The following is a 7409-nucleotide window of genomic DNA, read 5'->3' on the forward strand; positions in this document are numbered from 1 at the left end:
GAGGTGAAATAGAGCTAAACTTAACATTCACATTGAATCAACCCTTCCTACCATAGCTACATCACATGTTTATGGTAAGAAATTGTTTCCATCGCAGATCTCTTATCTTCCTTGCCCAGTTGAAACCTGTTGACCATATTCATGAAAAATTTTTAGAAATCAAAGTTAACAAATTTTGTAACTGTTTAGAAGAACAATAAAATAATAATGATGGCGCCGAGGTGGGAGGTGGATTGAAAACTAGAAGCACCATTTCCCGGTGAGCTTGGGAGAGCAGTTACCGATGTCACTCTTGTTAACAAAATAATTTCTCAGTACTTTGCAAATACCGTAGTGTAGAGGGTACAACGTCGGGCGTGGCTGCTGCTTGGATGGGTGACCGCTGAGCGATCCTGTCCTTGCAAGCACCCCGCCTGCCCGGCCAGTGGTGGTGGTTCGGAAGTAATCTTTAAGCTGTTGGTCCCCAGGTTAAGTGTTAGAGAGGGCTTCTTAGCCCTAACTTCACCTGGTACAATAAGACTTCTTTACTCGACTTTACTTTCACCAAGACCATGACAGTAGGTAACACACTAAGTGGCGCTGAGCGAGGAATAGAGCCTGCAACATTAACGGGGCTATTGTAGGGTCTGTACAGCAGTGGCCGTGAATAATATCTGAGGGGTGGAACTACACCTCCTCACCCCTCCTCCCACGACAGTCACCTACCATCACTTGGATCACAACCGTTGCTTCTGTGATAACATAAGACATTTCTTTACTTTAAAAAACATGAAGGTGGTATCCAAACAAAACTTCAAAACAAAAATTTCAAAACAAACAAAAATTCTTATTCCTTCCCGTACTGACACCCCTTGTAACAAATTTGTTTTTAACAATACATAATCCACTTATAATGATTATAATACAAGGCTTTGTAGGCAATTTCATTTTGTAAAACAGGGACACACAATGGGCATATTCTTTGTAAATTGCATTTAAAACAATCCTGAGATAATTGATTGTCACTGAAAGATATTCCATTTTTATAGGCACCTTCGAAATGTCTGTGCAATAATTCATTGTGTTTATTGAATAGCTCCAATGATTTCAGTAAGAATTGAAATATTTTAGACCAGTGTGGAAAAATTCTAAATATAAAGCAGACTAAAGTCGAAGTTCTTAGCTTTTCAGTTAATACTTTACAGTCTTATGATTTAATAAATTATGGTAATTTACCGTAGATGATTGAAATCTCAACAAAAACAGACCCAGACAAAGAAACGATTCTGTGAGTAACATAATAATAATCTCTATTGCATTTTTATTGCAATCGTCAATAGTTTAATTCAATTTACACAATTTCATCTACACATTCACACACCCTCATACTCACACTTCAAACAATCATATAAGACACAATCGCGTTGACCAGCGATCTTACCTTGATATTATCACGAATTCATCAACAGAGTAGAAAGCCTTGGACACCAAAAGGAGTTTGAGAACCGTTTTAATCTGATTATTTGCACGATTCAATTAATGTTACCTTAATCACGGCGCCCACTGCGACCGGACCGGCCCAGGCTCGGTCAACTGTGAGAAGGGGGGGGGGGGCATGAATCCCCTGTCCCGCCCTATCCATGTCACGAAGCCCCCTGAACCGTTCAGTCTAATTGTATGGAAACAACTAAAACGCAAATCTATTACTACTAGTTAATATAACAACTTTTTTTATTTGAGTAGTACCTTTAAAACTAAAGATTCGTGTTACGTACATTTTGGTGCGAAAGTTATAAAAGTGGAATAATAATTATGTATAGTCTACTCTTGACAGAAGATATTTGAGTTTTTCCTCAAGCGGTCAGGGGGGCTACTGCGAGGTTCAGAGCGGATGTGGTGTGTGTGCAGGAACACAGATCCAGTACATACTAGCATACGTAGTTAGAGTACAGGCAGTTTTTTATTTTTATTGCAAAAATTTTGAAAAAAAACATATTACAAAAGTGTAACTAAAATTCAACCAACAATTAGAATGTTATCTACTGCATTTTTATGAACATATACCTCAATATAAACAAACTGATAAAATTACGATAATATGACTCAATGTGATAACTATGAACAAATTGGACTCCCGGGCTGATAAGATAACGATGGCCGGACCCGACCTGACCCCCCTGACTGATAACATGGAAGTACTTCAATACGATTTATTCTACCATTTTTAGAAAGTCTTTTAAACTACGGACCATTACACCCTTTTCCAGGCGGCGAAGTCGATGTTCCATTAGGTTAATTAAAAAAAAATGTAACTTTTTCAGCCAGAGCCCACAGCCACAACCAGAAAAATAGGGAATTCTTATTTCAAAAGGAATTGTGGCACTTAAGATATTTTGTGTGGTATCTTAACTCTGAAGATAAATACAGTATGTGTATGAAGGAAGACTGTAGGAAATAGCACATTTTAAATTTATAACAAAATCCCTTAATTAACTGTAAAAGCAAGTGTTATTACTTTGAGTCATACATTACTTAACAAAAAAACACGTAATTCCCGGCGTTTCATATACGTACCGTAAAAAAATTAATATTTTCACCTGTTTTGCAAAGGTTTGGTTAAAAACTACTCAAAGTTCCTATTTAAAATTATTATTATTTATTATTACTCGTGGACGGATAAAAATTCCCATTTTTTAGGTTTTAGAGTTGTGGCTCTGAAATTAGAGACAAACGTAAAATTGACTTCACCACCTTAAATATGGTAGCTTTTATAAGTTTGTAAATTCATGTTTAATCTGGTGAAATGGCACATTTCAGTTGTAACAGTTACATTATTTGTCAATTAACAATGAACAAACCATATATAGTTTTTTATTAAACCCTTGCATTGTTGGTGTTATACTAACATACACAATAACTTTTGTATGCTCTCACATAACAAAAACTACGAAAAAGTAGCCTAATTTTAATTTATACGCCTACTTTGTAGTTATATTGTTTATTATAATAACCCCAATAACGTGTAGCACGAATAAAATCAAGAATAACAGACAAATTGTAAAATGTACACAACCGTAACCTCAAAGTGTTCATCTTCCAGGACATACGAGTAATGGTTAACAACTGAGTTAAGCGATATTTTAATATTGTGTTATCAGAAAACGGCCACGCAGCGATAACACTTCCGGGAAATTAAACACCACCGCACCCATGACAACAAATGTTTTATTGCTTAACAAATGGTCAGAGGCTGCTTGCTATTGATGGATTCATAAGCGTAAACACCACACTCGCTCAGCTCAGGAAAATATTCTAATTTTACTTTGATTGGCAAGTCTGACAAGTAAAAATGACCAAATGCGTTGGCAGGCAAAATACTAGCATAATAAATACGCAACGCACAAAATATAATTTGTCATTTGACTGAGATAAAATACTAAGTTATATTCTTCTAAAACGTGTGTGTGTGTGTCCCGCACGGGCTTGATAATTCCCGAACGAATACAGGTAAAGCAATAAAAGTTGGTACATTATTCCTGTAACCATAAAATCTACTGTTTGAAGTAACAACCATGACAGGGGGATGGCCCGCAGGGAGTCAGAAGGAGTTATAAGATAGGGTATAGGACGAGTAGTACATCAAATTAAAGGGTTTTTATTACTAGAGTACAAGGCCGCAAATCCGACCTCAAGAGGTTCACTATTGACATTGGTTTCAAGTTTGAAACATTTACAATGTGGGTCTTGTTCTGGATGGTTTGATATTCTTGTCTTGTCTCAAGTTGTGAATGTTAAAACTTAATAAATGAATACTGGACATACGAAATAGTTTTTAAGGTAGTTAGTGTCTCTTCACATCTAATAGAGGATGGTCTACACGAAGTTAGGCAAATAAATTTACGTAAGCATAGCTCAAGATGTACATTGTTTTAAAGTCTATTGAAAGATGTACACCAAGTCCAAAGCCTAACCTAAAAATAAGAACCTATCGGTACCACCTGAAGCCAAGCACCGCTCCCATCGGTACCGCCTGAACTAAGCTACGGCTCCCTACCGGTACCACCTGAAGCCAAGCACCGCTCCCATCGGTACCGCCTGAACTAAGCTACGGCTCCCTATCGGTACCACCTGAAGCCAAGCACCGCTCCCATCGGTACCGCCTGAACTAAGCTACGGCTCCCTATCGGTACCACCTGAAGCCAAGCACCGCTCCCATCGGTACCGCCTGTACTAAGCTACGGCTCCCTATCGGTACCACCTGAAGCCAAGCACCGCTCCCATCGGTACCGCCTGAACTAAGCTACGGCTCCCTATCGGTACCACATGAAGCCAAGCACCGCTCCCATCGGTACCGCCTGTACTAAGCAACGGCTCCCTATCGGTACCACATGAAGCCAAGCACCGCTCCCATCGGTACCGCCTGAACTAAGCAACGGCTCCCTATCGGTACCACCTGAAGCCAAGCACCGCTCCCATCGGTACCGCCTGTACTAAGCTACGGCTCCCTATCAGTACCACCTGAAGCCAAGCACCGCTCCCATCGGTACCGCCTGAACTAAGCTACGGCTCCCTATCGGTACCACATGAAGCCAAGCACCGCTCCCATCGGTACCGCCTGAACTAAGCAACGGCTCCCTATCGGTACCACATGAAGCCAAGCACCGCTCCCATCGGTACCGCCTGAACTAAGCAACGGCTCCCTATCGGTACCACCTGAAGCCAAGCACCGCTCCCATCGGTACCGCCTGTACTAAGCTACGGCTCCCTATCAGTACCACCTGAAGCCAAGCACCGCTCCCATCGGTGCCGCCTGAACTAAGCTACGGCTCCCTATCAGTACCACCTGAAGCCAAGCACCGCTCCCATCGGTACCGCCTGAACTAAGCTACGGCTCCCTATCGGTACCACATGAAGCCAAGCACCGCTCCCATCGGTACCGCCTGAACTAAGCAACGGCTCCCTATCGGTACCACATGAAGCCAAGCACCGCTCCCATCGGTACCGCCTGTACTAAGCTACGGCTCTCTACAGGTACCACCTGAAGCCAAGCACCGCTCCCATCGGTACCGCCTGAACTAAGCTACGGCTCCCTATCAGTACCACCTGAAGCCAAGCACCGCTCCCATCGGTACCGCCTGAACTAAGCTACGGCTCCCTACCGGTACCACATGAAGCCAAGCACCGCTCCCATCGGTACCGCCTGAACTAAGCAACGGCTCCCTATCGTTACCACCTGAAGCCAAGCACCGCTCCCATCGGTGCCGCCTGAACTAAGCTACGGCTCCCTATCAGTACCACCTGAAGCCAAGCACCGCTCCCATCGGTGCCGCCTGAACTAAGCTACGGCTCCCTATCAGTACCACCTGAAGCCAAGCACCGCTCCCATCGGTACCGCCTGAACTAAGCAACGGCTCCCTATCGGTACCACCTGAAGCCAAGCACCGCTCCCATCGGTACCGCCTGAACTCAGGCGCCGCAGTCTATCGGTATCACCTACAAGAGGTCAGTGATTAGTACAATCAGGTGTATTACCTCTCATCTGGTTTATATTCCATTAAAGATTTTTCATTACTAGAATGCTGATTTATCTTGTTTACATATTCATTGTATATTAACTATTCATTCATTATTCCTTTCTTCGTTTAACAACCATGTTAAACATAAGAAAATGCAGAGATTTTTAATTTGAAACTTACAAGTTTACGCGTGTTAGCATACCCATACCTTAATAATTGTCCGGTTTTATGTTTTCAAATATATAAATAACCTCTTAAATGAATAGTTGTTATGAATATATAAACACACACAAAATGTACTTATTGTTATGCCTAAAAGGTAGATTAGAAGCGAAATAATTTCATTATTAATAAAAATAAAAACTGTTACCATATTGACATACGGTCATGTAATGTGCAAACCAAGAACTTTCAAAGAAGTAAACGGACCTAAGATTATATAACGTTGGCCAAGGCCTGCCTGATTAACTATGAGTGCACATAATTGTAAATTTTTACCATATTGACATACGGTCATGTAATATGCAAACCAAGAACTTTCAAAGAAGTAAACGGACCTAAGATTATATAACGTTGGCCAAGGCCTGCCTGATTAACTATGAGTACACATAATTGTAAATTTGTAAGAAAAATCCATGACGTCTTATAGGATATCATAGCAAAGAATAAATATCGACTAAAACTTTTCCTGGTGGATAGAGTTAAATAAGTTTGTCATCTAAATTTGATAATTATGAACTAAGTGGATTTTCTAAGGCAATAGTATTATTTGAAGTACCACTGTAAAGTTGCTATACAAATAAATTCTAACCGAATCGCACAATACGTTCGGATAAACTAAAATAATCACATCACTCTCCGTCCACACAAACACTGCACTAGCGAGAACCTCCGATCGCGGTTGACGACTGACGGCGCGGCGGGCGATACGCTCGGATATCTGTAGACTTCCCGCGGGACAGAAATAAGCCGGCGATGACGTCACACCACGTCCATACTCCTTCCTGTCACACCGACAGTTGGAGATGAGCGACCTTGAGAGCGACCTTCGTCTGCGAACTCTACAAAGCTAGATCTTCTTGGGAGGATAATAGAGGTATCGGACACTCCCATCGTCGTATGTTGCTATATATATATATATATATATATATATATATATATATATATATATATATATATATATATATATATATATATATATATATATAAAACACTACGATTCAAAGAAATATGCCCTCTTCCTCAGGTCGAGATACATAAACATGTACAGTACAATCAACATCGTGCGGCAATGGACTGCCTGCCACTTGAAGGAATGTATCATACTCCTACAGTGTTCCACTACCGCATGTGCAGGTGTGCAGTGTTGTTTGTGCTTTCGACTTTGCGTGCAGTGAAAACGCCTGGATTCATTTTCTCCAGTCTGGACTCCAACAAACTGTTCGTGTCAGCTTTGATACATGTTTTCAAGCAGCAGTCCATTGCCGCACGTTGTAGATTGTGCGTACATGTTTATGTAAGTTTGTTACACCTGAGAACAGAACAGAGGGTAGATTTTAATCCTGATCGAAACGTTGTGTTACACAATTTGTAACATGTAACGATGGCAAATGTTCGAAATCCTGTTATCTTATTAAACCTTTCATCGTCAATAACGAAGTCTGAACATAGATCTTGTTAAGAAATAGGTACTACACCTGCTAAGTTCTCCAACAAAGCAAGGCCGACTGTACCTAAGACGTAGAGCAAGATGCTTACAGGTGTTACAAGGGACTTGTAGTTTTCAAATTAACACAACAAATTTTGCACTTATTCGTCTTATTTGCAAATTATCGGTTAAAAGGCTTTGAACGGTACCGTACGAGATGTTAAAATCTTTCGATAGTTCTCAAATAGTAATTCCTGCTTGAACGA

The 7409-nt window shown here is 40.8% G+C and overlaps 1 protein-coding gene across 1 annotated transcript in view; it reads right to left on the reverse strand.

The window, feature by feature from the left end:
• The window catches only part of LOC124363259 (serine/threonine-protein kinase 3), a 54616-nt gene extending 48224 nt beyond the window's left edge, over nucleotides 1-6392 (reverse strand). Inside the window, exon 1 of the mRNA XM_046818466.1 lies at nucleotides 6274-6392. The gene's annotated coding sequence lies outside the window, so the exon portion shown is untranslated. The remainder of the gene's footprint in view (nucleotides 1-6273) is intronic.
• Between the last annotated feature and the right edge of the window lie 1017 nt (nucleotides 6393-7409).

This window comes from Homalodisca vitripennis, chromosome 5, assembly GCF_021130785.1.
Source record: "Homalodisca vitripennis isolate AUS2020 chromosome 5, UT_GWSS_2.1, whole genome shotgun sequence".
In the NCBI taxonomy this organism is placed as follows: Eukaryota; Metazoa; Arthropoda; class Insecta; order Hemiptera; family Cicadellidae; genus Homalodisca; species Homalodisca vitripennis.